Raw genomic sequence first — 12,008 nt, forward strand, 5'->3', positions numbered from 1 at the left:
TTCCTGCTGAGATTGAGTCTCTTTTTTAAATCACCTTCTTCCCGGGTTTTAGAAGCCAGTAATGTGCCAAAAAAACAGTCCCACAGTTTTGGCTTTTCTCTAAGAGGTAGTCCGTTTTTCCAAATGTTTGTGGTTTCAGCCTACTTTCAGTTTGTGGTGGAAACAGGTGTGCAATCCATGGGTTATGCTAGAAAGCTATATATTTCTGAAAAGTAGTCAAAATTCTGAATTCAGCAAGTGGTAATTTGTACAGATCCCTCAGGCCCTATTACGAGTCTGGCGGTCCGAGGACTGCCAGAATCGTGGTGGCACTGGAGTGGTGGATCCAGCCACTGTCGCACAAGCAGTCCAACTGCCGATTATGACTTGGGCAGTCAGACTGCCCTGGGACCACCGGCTCTGCCAGGGAACCGGCATTCCCTGGCATAAGAGTGGTGGTCAGAGGTCCCAATATGTTTAGCGGGACCACCACGGTTCTGCCAAGCATATTATGAGTTTCCTCTCAGCCAGGCTTTTCACGACGGTTTCACTGCCATGAAAAACCCTTCAGGGCCCCCCTGTGCCTCAAACATATGTGGAGGCACACAATATGTGCCCACCTGTGTGCATGCACATAGGTTTGTGCACGGCTTGGACTTTAGAGTCTATGCAGTGCAGAAATCTTGTACTGCGGTCCAACTGCGGCGCCTTTTTTAATGGCCCCACCACCTTTAAAAGAGGCAGTGCCATGGGGCCGCCACCCTGCCCGCCTGCCAGACTGCAAAAAAGTTGTAATCTGGTGGGTGGCGCAAGCTTTGGCAGTGTGGTGGCGCGGCGGTTCGCACTGCCCACCACCGCTCCGCTAAAAATTCAGAATGAGGCCCTCAGTGTTTTCCCAAAACATCTAACAAACATCCATTGTGACAACGTTTTAATCTGTAACTTTTTGTTACAATGGGCAATTAACAAAAGTCATTATGTGTGATAGACCCTTCTGGTCACAGTGATATATTGGTGTGTAGATTTTCCAAAAACACGTGATACCAAGAGGCAAAAACCAAGCTGCACCTTACAATGATTTTTCATTCTGTATTGATTATATAGCAATTCATATGTTAAAATATAAAGAGGGAAAAATGGGTATAAAGGAAACCTATATATTCCTGAAATGCACACAGGATACTGAGTTTAGAAACAGTGGATATTTGAACACCTTTGAATTTTTGGGTGCCATTTCTATCATGTGATTTGGAGGGCATTTGGCAAAATGTCTTTGTTCTTGCAAAGTGGCTTATATTGGAAAACAGAAATTCAGAGCAATCCAAATGGCAATAAAATATATATTCTACTGTTCTGTGTTCTGACATGGTTCCCAATAAAAATGGGACCCAATTTGTGTGGCTGACCCCAGAGCCTGCGACAAAAAAACACCCAGTATTGTGACATCGAGATTTTACCTTTACCTTTCACCCTGCTAAATACTTATTTTACAATGTGGGTAGGTGTGGTATTTGGTCCTTAGCTCAGCCACCACCAAGGGAAATTATAATACCCAAACACTTTTGAAGACTAAACGCCTATGGGAGCCCACGGTGGTGTGACGTGTGTTGTTCTCACAATGTTTTTTGCCCAGAAGCCCTTGCAAACTTCAAACTTTGGCTAAAAATACACATTGTCCTAAGATTTCTGTGAGAAAAGGTTCCGGAATTTGCAGGGATCCACAAATGTCCTCCCATCCCCCATGGTTCCCAATAAAAATGGTACCCCACTTGTGTGGGTGGGTTTAGTGCCCGCAACAGGAAAAAGCCCAAAATGTAACATGAACACTTCAATTTTATCATTGAAAACGAACCCTTTTTTGCATTGTTGGTGGCTAGGGACTTTGAGTCCTAGCTCAGCCGGCAACCATGGTAATCTACCAAAACCAATCATTTATGAAAACTAGACACTTGGGGGAATTATGCGGAGTGGCATACTGACGTATTTGGGGGAATTTGGAGAAGTAAGAGTAACATCAAATTATGCAAGTTTGCTGATGTAATTTAAATTCTCCCCAGATCTAGGTCTGACTTGCATGGATCTCATGAGGTTTTATTACGCAGAAGCCTTTGCAAACCTCAAACCTTGGCAAAAAACACATATTTTCCACACATTTCTGAGAGGGAAAGTACCAGAACATGCAGGGATCCACAAATTTCCTACCTCTCAGCTTTCACAGACGTCTCCCAATAAATGCGGTACCCATCTTGTGTGGGTGGGCCTAGAACCCGCAATAGGAAAGGGTCCAAAATGCAACAAGGACAGATCAAATGTTTCTGTTTCCACTCAAAACCAACACTTTTTTGCTATTTGGGTAGTAGTGGATTTTGAGCCATAGCTCTATGCAACCCTCACAAACCTGCACATCTCTGGAAACTATACACTTGGGGGAGTCCAGGGTGGTGTGACGTACATGGATCTCACAAGATGTTCTTACCCAGAGCCTATGCAAATCTCAAGTTTTAGCTAAAAACACACATTTTCCATACATTTCTGAGGAAAAGTTTCACAATCTGCAGGGATCCTAAAATTCCCTTCCACCAAGTGCACCTATATGTCTCCCTGTGAAAGGGTACCCCACTTGTGTGAGTGGGCCTAGCTCCCGTGATAGGAAAGTGCCCAAAATGCAATATGAACCAATCAAATTTTTCCACTCAAAATTGACCATATTTTGGGTAGCTGTGAATTTGGGCCCTGGCTCATCTGGTATACCAGAAAATCTTCCAAACTCGCACATTTTTTAAAACAAGAAACCTGGGGAAGTGCAGGGTGGCATTCTTTCATGGTTACCGTGAGGTTTTATTACCCAGACGCCCTTGCGAACCTCAATTTCTGAAAAGAAAAAACACATTCTCCTCACATTTTTGTGAGCAAAAGTTCTGGAATCTGTGGGGATCCACAAATTTCCTTCCATCCAGTGTTTCCACACGTACCCCAATAGAAATGGTACTCCAATCATGTGTGACAGGAATTGGCTCAAAATGCAATATGTATACATCATATTTTTTCACTCAAAATCAACGTTTTTTTGCATCCTTGCGTTTGTTTTGACACCATTTGAAATCCCTGGTGTCTAGTAGGCTTTCTGCCCCACAATGGCAAATAGGGGGTAAATTCTCTCTTTGCTTCCCAGGGAGGGGTGCCTCCCTGGGGCGGACAGACAAACTGTTTTGGCCCTTTTGGTGGGGCTATGAACCAATGCCAGGCTGGGACGCTTGCACTAATTTCTTTTGCTCCAAATACAATATCCCTGGTGTCTAGTAGGCTTACTGCCTCCCGGGAAAGGGAGGGGAGACCGATTGGGATGAAGCCCACAGTTTGCCTTCCAGAGGAGACAGACAGATTGTTGTGCTCTTTTGTGGGATAGGACCATGGTCCTGCGCATTGTTGGCTGCCCCCACCACTTTGTTTTCTTTGGTTACTAAACGCTAGGGGGGAGATTTACTAAACTTTTGCGCCGGTTTGTGTCACAAAAGTAACACAAAACAACGCAATTTACTTCCCAGCATTAAACTTGTTTAACGCTGGAAATAACGTAAAAGTAATGTGAAGCAGTGCATTGCACTGCTTCACGTTACTTTGCACCATTGGGGCGTACCAAAGGTGGTGCATGGGCATTCCCATGCAACCACCCAAGGTTTCTCATGCTAAACCCAATTTACTGAAAACAGTAGACTGGGTTTAGCGTGAGAAAACTGCGCCCTTTTCAACTAGGCGCAAGTAAGGAGAAATGCTTTCATTTCTCCTTCCTTTTCCGACTTTGCATGCAGCATGCATACAAAGTGGGAAAAGCTTTCTCTTGTGTCGAGCATAGTATTTTTTACAGGAAGGGTACCCTTCCTGTACAAACCTATGCTGGACTCATGCACACACCATAGCGCTGCAGCGCTAAAGTGTGTGCATGGCGCACAGCAGCTGTAATCAGTGCCGGCGCAAGGGAAATGGGGAGGAGATAGCCATAACTTTGACTATATGGAGCTCTCCTGCTCCCTCCCTGTTGTGAAACGCAGCGTAGCCTCGTGGGTGGCTGCTCTACGTTGCATGACTTTTTCATAAATCTCCCCCCTAGGTGTCTAGTGGCCTTTCGACCCCCCCACCCTGGGGTTCACCGATTAGGGCAAAGCCCACAATTTGGCCTCCTGTCTACAAGGGGTGAGCAGAAAGAATGATTTTCTTAGGTGGGTGAGGGGGAGTGCAGGTCATTGCCCAAGGTGCCGCTCCCCCAGTGTAAGTGCCAGGTGATCACAGTATGATTGCCTGGTGCTCTGCATGAAAAGGGAGGTATCTTGAAAAGCTGAGTAACCACATCATTCCTTCAGAGCACAAAGGACAGGGCTGGTTTCAGTCCCTCCATCTTCCCAAGGAAACCAGGAATTGGTTTCCTGGGTGCCAGTCCAGTCAATGTTGTGATTGAAGCACTGATGCAATCAAGTCATTGGCAGGAAAGTCACACTCCCTTGGGCGAGAGCAGAAGTCTCTCCCGCTCTGACCCAGGGGAGTATGACGGGGGGCACTGGAGCAGCACATCACAGCTGCTGTTTCCGTGACCAGTCCTTGGATGTAACCTTAATGTCCATATCACCCTAGTGTTTAAACAGAGTAAAAAAGTGGGAGGCATGTAGCATTTCTCATGTATGTGCACTTTATTTCAGATGTAGAGCTCATGCTTTCAGTTTAGCTGAGAGGGAGGAATCGATAAATAAGTGTGTTGTCCTTTTTTTGTAGTTTTATATGGTATGAACTCGGCCCGAGGGCATTGAAGTGCTTTACATGAAAACCAGATTATTTCATAAGGAAGCCTGATCTTGCTAGGCTATACCTTGGGCATGACTCGGGCAACATTCCAAACCAACGTTATTCGCCTACTGAGAAATAATTGACTGGAATGAGGTCCCGAGCAATCACCAGTGGCTGAGATTGTACCCTTTAAACATTTAAAAAAAAATTCAAAGCAATTCTTCTATGCTGCCCATCCAATGAAAGAGACTACTGTCAAGCGGATCACTGTTGCTCACCTGTGTGGCCTCGTGTGTTTATTTGGACCACTCGCTCCTTCGTGTCTGGCCTCACGACTCCCCCCCGCCGTCGCCTGACATCGCGACCGCTGTGTGGGGGGAGTTCTCCACGGGGACTACATTACCCAGGCCCTTCAGCGACCCGGAAGTAGAAGCCACGCACTTTGCGCGCCCGGAGGCGCTACTTAACTGAGCCCGCCCCCGGCAGAGCGGGGGCTGTTCCTGTCAAGCGGATCACTGTTGCTCACCTGTGTGGCCTCGTGTGTTTATTTGGACCACTCGCTCCTTCGTGTCTGGCCTCACGACTCCCCCCCGCCGTCGCCTGACATCGCGACCGCTGTGTGGGGGGAGTTCTCCACGGGGACTACATTACCCAGGCCCTTCAGCGACCCGGAAGTAGAAGCCACGCACTTTGCGCGCCCGGAGGCGCTACTTAACTGAGCCCGCCCCCGGCAGAGCGGGGGCTGTTCCTGTCAAGCGGATCACTGTTGCTCACCTGTGTGGCCTCGTGTGTTTATTTGGACCACTCGCTCCTTCGTGTCTGGCCTCACGACTCCCCCCTGCCGTCGCCTGACATCGCGACCGCTGTGTGGGGGGAGTTCTCCACGGGGACTACATTACCCAGGCCCTTCAGCGACCCGGAAGTAGAAGCCACGCACTTTGCGCGCCCGGAGGCGCTACTTAACTGAGCCCGCCCCCGGCAGAGCGGGGGCTGTTCCTGTCAAGCGGATCACTGTTGCTCACCTGTGTGGCCTCGTGTGTTTATTTGGACCACTCGCTCCTTCGTGTCTGGCCTCACGACTCCCCCCCGCCGTCGCCTGACATCGCGACCGCTGTGTGGGGGGAGTTCTCCACGGGGACTACATTACCCAGGCCCTTCAGCGACCCGGAAGAAGAAGCCACGCACTTTGCGCGCCCGGAGGCGCTACTTAACTGAGCCCGCCCCCCGCGTCGCAGGATCGCGCGCGGGTCGGCGCCGGGCTAAGCCCGGGCAAAGGGCGGGCCGTTGTGAGGCCGTTAGGAGGTCGTAGGCGGTCGGGTTGGGCCACCCCCCTTGATTGCGTAGTGGACACGCTCCTGCAAGTATTCTTTTTTAACGGATTCAGTCAGACATGAGCTTCTCCTGATTGTGTTAGAGTCGTGCGTTCTTAGGTTATACATTCAAGTGTATTACTATTGGTTACTGCTCTGCCTCCTAAAATTCTTAACTTGTTGGTGTAAAAGTTTTTAATTTACTGCTATGGAATACTAGTACTATCCTGTTTCTTTGGGATTATTTGTGATATCAACTACACTGTAATTGTTTATGACCTAATCAGCGCTTATGATGGCAAAGGCTAAAGTAACGATGGACAATTACTTGGTCAAAAGGGTCAGCATGATAAATAGTGAAAGACGGAAGTCCCTTGGGAAGGTGACTCTGGAAGATAATCCAGAGTTATGTATAGATGATGGTGCCCACGGTTTACCTATAGGGAACTCTTTAACCGAAGCAACCTTAGTGGGGAACTCATCAGATTGCATTGTGGACAATGAGGTTAATATTGTAAGCCAAGATATATCGGAGTCCCAGAGCGAGCTTGAAGTCCCTCCTTCTCCTCCGAAAAGAGCAGTTAGAAAATGTAGAAAGTCTCAATTTAAGAAGGGTAGTGTACATCATAAATCATTGTTAGATCAACCTCGGAGGCCCGTTGTGGCTCATGTTAAAACACAGACCCGTAATGAAGCTGAGAGTTTTACTCTCGCTGAGACTATAGCCAAAATTTTGGAGGAAAAATTGGTGCTTATGATTAAACCTTTTGTAGACAAAATTGAAACCCTGTCATTAGAGGTATCAAGGCTGGGTGGTCTTGTAGAGGGATTGAAACAGCATATTATACCGCCTATCATACCGCCTAAGGTACCACTGAAACCTGTTCAGGCTGCCCCGTATCCCCCTCTAGAGGAAGGAAATTTCACTTTAACTGGCTGCATGACAACATTACAACCAGCTGGTGGTGGTATTCGAACCAACACAGATCCATTTAGTAACAAGGGTCCTATAGCTATAGCACAAAAACCAATATGTGCCAACCTCCCACCAGCTTGTGAACCATATGTGGTTATTTTGTCTAATGTCCCCCCACTCGTCCCTGGTCCTCTTAAAGCCTCGGTTGAATCTCATGATTCACTTAAGAGGAAATCAGTTGCTTGGCTAAACAAAAACTGTGGTTTCCCCACGAACCTCTCAAACCAAATATTGTCCACTAGAAGAGTTGCCTGGTTAGGTAATGCAAGGAAAACATGTAAGGGGGATTGTGTTATAATAAACTTCAGACATCCCCAGCATGTGGCAACTACACTCCTAAGGGCAGCTTCCCTTGCTGTAGGAGGAGATGCTGTACGTGTACACCCTTTGGGTTATTTTTACAGACACCCAGATAGATTATTCCAAAGAACAATCGAGGATAGTCCTATTCGTATTGATAATAAACCATTACAATTTGAAATCCCTATGGCAAATAGATATGCAGTGTTGAGGGACCTAGACGAAAATGATTGACTCCCAGAGGCTGATATAAATAAGAGCCTAGTCTCATTGCTGGCCACTCACCCTTTAGAAACTTTTAATGGTTGTGGAATCCCTGGCTTTAAAAACACGGTGGCACTGGGGGTCCCTTCTAACCCACTGGATGAACAGTCAGAGACAGATGGGCCCTTTGGAATTAAGCGGGGAGTGCAAGTAGAAGCTGGGTTTGATATTGTTCCAAAGATAACTACAGTACAGGCAGAGATATTAGGCAATGAAATTGCCATTGATAAATATACAATGGTACCAGATAACTTGCCAGCGTACAATAATACTAGTGATGACACTGGATTAAGGGGAATTTCCCCAAAGACAATTGAGGATTTTAATGTCAGCCTATTGTCTTGGAACATTGCTGGCCTCTCTAGGAACCTGATGGATGTGGCAGTATGCTCTTTCTTTGGAAAAATGATATAATTGCCCTTCAGGAAACCTGGATGGTAGACCCCCCTCATAGAGTAGGATATAAAACTTTTTGCTCTAAAGCGATGCCATCGAATAGGGGAAGGGCATCCGGGGGGCTGGTCATCTGGGTTAAAGTTTCCCTAGAAATAGAGTTTAGCCAGCTGTCTATTCCCTGCCCGGACTTGTTAGGACTAAAAATTGTGACCAGTAACAAAAGTGTTATTTACTTATTAAACATATACAATAGACCTTATCCATCAAACAGAGAATCTAAGTTGATAGACACCTTGGACTCCACCCTAGATGGATTGGGAGTTAATGCTCGTGTTTTAATCTGTGGAGATTTTAACTGTAAATACGAACCTATCCAGGTTCTTGATAGCCTGTTTGTTGAACAAGATACTGCTAGTGGTATCATGCCCCTGGAGGCCTTAAGTTATGCAAAAAGTACAATAGCCTCCATACAGATCCTACAGATGACTGTTTCACACGATCTAAGATCATGTAATGGTCGTTTTCCTTCAGACATTCCGTCAGCTCCCACTTATTTCAAGGGAAGTATCAGATCACATATTGACTTCGTAATGGCCTCTCGAAATTTATGGAGATCATTAATTGATTTTAAGGTTGACTCCAGAATAGAGAGTGATCACTTTCCCCTCCAATTATGGTTAGACCCTGCCCTTTTCCTTCTAAGATTACCTGCAGAAGGCCCATTGAATCTCCAAATTGGAGATATACAGATTTCTAATAATAGACGTGCCATAAAATGGTCTTACATTGCGGGTAAAAAAGAAGCGCTGGCCAACATTTATAATAAATTCAGTGAAATTATAGGGACTCCCCAAATACCATCCTCAGGCACCCGGGGAGTTCTTGACTTACACTTGAAGTTGGTCGACGCATTATCTCCCCTTCTGAGTAAGGTTTATAAAAAAGAAGGGAATAAAACTATGGATCAGGTCGAACCAGGGAACCAATGGTATAACCAAGATTGTAGGGTTGCTAAATCACAATTGATTCACGTAGTAAAAAATGGGAGCCAATGTGATATAAAAAATGCAAGACTACTCTATAAAAATACCCTGAGTAAAGCTAAAAAAGCATGGGATGCTAATCTTTGGGATGACTTACTGAGTGCAGCTAAATTACATGACCAAAGTACGTTCTGGAATTTAATTGCTAAGGGAAATAAAAAGGGTAGATCACCCAAGGATATTTTTCTGGATGAACTGACCTGGTGTGATCACTTTTCTAAACTTTACACGATTAGTAAGGATGATTTGTCCCTAGTTAATGTAGATGTTAATCCAGCTGATAGTACTGTACCATTACATTTTACCTTAGAAGAAACAGTTCAGGCATTATTAGCTGTAAAAGTAGGTAAGGCCCCTGGCCCTGACAAAATTCCTGGTGACTTGTTGAAACACGATGTCAATGTGTGGGGGCCGTACATTAACTTTTTAAGTAACTCAATTGTGGCCGGTACACCTATTCCAGAATCATGGAAAGGGGCAGAAATTATAACAATTTTTAAAAAAGGTGATCGCCATGATCCTAGCAACTACCGCCCCATTAGTTTAATTGATGTTTTACAAAAGATTTTTGCCAGACATATTTTAAATAGGATTTTAATTTGGATTGAGGAGACGAAATTACTGTCAAAATACCAAGCTGGCTTTAGATCTAAAGTAAGCACAGTCGACCAGGTGTTCAGATTGATGTGCATTTGTTGGAAATACTTAAAGATCAGACAGGGTAGTCTTTATGTTGCATTTATAGATTTAAGGGCTGCTTTTGATCTCGTTCCCCGGAAGTTGCTGTGGTCTACACTAAAGAAGTTAGACATCCCTGGCGAGTTACTTAATGAACTCATCAAACTCCATACAGGGAACTATGCAAAAATTAGATGGGGAAAAGCAGGAGAACTATCTAAAGTGATTCCTGTAGATAGAGGGGTGCGCCAAGGATGCGTGTTAGCACCCACATTGTTCTCACTGTACGTTAATGATATTCCAACATACCTGAGGAACTGTGCTCATGACTCCCCAAAATTAGTCGGTGAACCAATTACCTCCTTACTTTTTGCCGACGATACTATCCTTATCTCTCAGACCCAGAGAGGTTTGCAAAACTTGGTTAATACTTTCCATAATTATTGCGTGGAAAAGGGGCTAGAAATTAACCCAATGAAAACAAAATACATGGCCATAAACCCAACTAAAACGTTTAGGAAAAACTTGCTCTTAGAGAATCGCACATTGGAAAAGGTAGAAAGTTTTAACTATTTGGGGTTGATATTAGACAACAAGCTGTCCTGGCAAGGCCAGCTAAATAAAAGCTTACTGTCTCTCAAACAGAACTCTTTCCCTATCCTAAAGGTGCACGGAGCAAGTAGCTCCAAAGCCATTACTCCAGCACTGGAGGTCTTTAAAGCCAAGGCTCAATCAGCAGCCCTTTATGGTCCGAGATATGGGGATACAGTAATTCTTCCAAATTTGGGAAGATAGAAAATACATTTGTGCGTAGTCTACTTAAAATACCGACTCGTACTCCAGTTGTCCCCCTGTTTTTAGACGTCGATCTCAAAAGAACAGAGCACTTGGCTTCTATAAGACCCTTACTGTACTGGATTAGGATATGGTCGACCCCTGAGCTGATAGACTATAAGGATGGGTTGATCGAACTTATTAAATTGGACGTTCATTTGAAAACCCCATGGCTGAAATATATTTGTACATCGTTTAAGAGATTGTGGCTTTTTACTTTTTGGGAGGAGCCCCATAATTTGACTCAGTTTTCCAAAAAACTTCTCAAGGCAACCTTTTGGTCCCACGTTAATAGTGAACTAACTCTGGGTTCTCGTATTGGTACTTTGACCCAGAATTTTTTAAACGCAAAAGATTCACCTAATTTTGAGGAATTTATGGATGAGATTGCTCCTCCCTTAGCAAAATCTCTCTATCTACAATTTAGGTATGGGGTTCTATTGTTAAACTCCTACACATGCAAGTGGGCTGGAGAAAATGGATTGGATTTGTGCACTATGTGTCCCCTTGGGGCTAGGGAAGACATTCCCCACATACTCTTTTTCTGTCCGGCCTACAAGTACCAAGGACCTCTTGGATCAAACCCCTCTGTAGGAATATGGGGATTGAGTCATATAAAGTAGCTGAGCGCATATTAAAATTCAACTCCTCCCAAGTAATGGTATATGGTATAAGTAGATATTTATTTAATGTATACCTTATTAGGAAACGCTGTGGTCATAAATTGTAATTATAGAAAGAGGAACCATGGATTACTCTAGTTACCAGATTATCCTTAAGTCTACCTCATTTTTAATATTGCTTATTATAAGAACTCTGGCTTTTAGCTAATTTAATGTAATATTTATATTTTTTATCTGGTATTGCTTAATCATGGATAAATATTCACCATCATAAATTGTATGTAATTTGTTCATCATGGACTTATGAATTGTGTATTTACATTATGGATTCATGTATTGTGTTTTATGTGTTGACTTTTATGGCTATTGTTAGCCGAAATAAAGTATTGACTGACTACTCCTTCCTGTCTACTGGTGAACTCCTAGGTGGCACAAAAACATCTTACATTAAAAAGTACTAAATGAGCAAGCTACAGATTGATACCCTGTCAATATGAACTCATTGAAAAGGTGGCTAACTCACAGATGTCGACCTTCACTGAATAAAAATTACTACTGTCAGGCAGACCAAATGGATTTAGAACCAGAAGTAGCACCTTCCCTCCACCTGGGATGACCTCAAGAGCTCTGTTGATAAAGTTGCTGCTCTACTCCTACTCGATCCATACTAAGGTTTACAAATGGTGGACCACCATATGCTAAGCCCTATGCACTTCTGGAACTCACTTTTCACAATATCAGTAGCCAAGTGACATTCCGATCACAACCCTGACTGGCTTGGATATGCAGCTGGTGAAACTATCATCACATTACTTTCACTTATAAACCC

The 12,008-nt window shown here is 44.4% G+C and overlaps 1 protein-coding gene across 1 annotated transcript in view; it reads right to left on the reverse strand.

Moving 5' to 3' along the window:
* Positions 1 to 12,008, reverse strand: part of LOC146868573 (ficolin-2-like) — a 134,266-nt gene that overhangs the window by 47,642 nt on the left and 74,616 nt on the right. The window lies entirely within an intron of this gene.

This window comes from Triturus cristatus, chromosome 1_2, assembly GCF_964204655.1.
Source record: "Triturus cristatus chromosome 1_2, aTriCri1.1, whole genome shotgun sequence".
In the NCBI taxonomy this organism is placed as follows: Eukaryota; Metazoa; Chordata; class Amphibia; order Caudata; family Salamandridae; genus Triturus; species Triturus cristatus.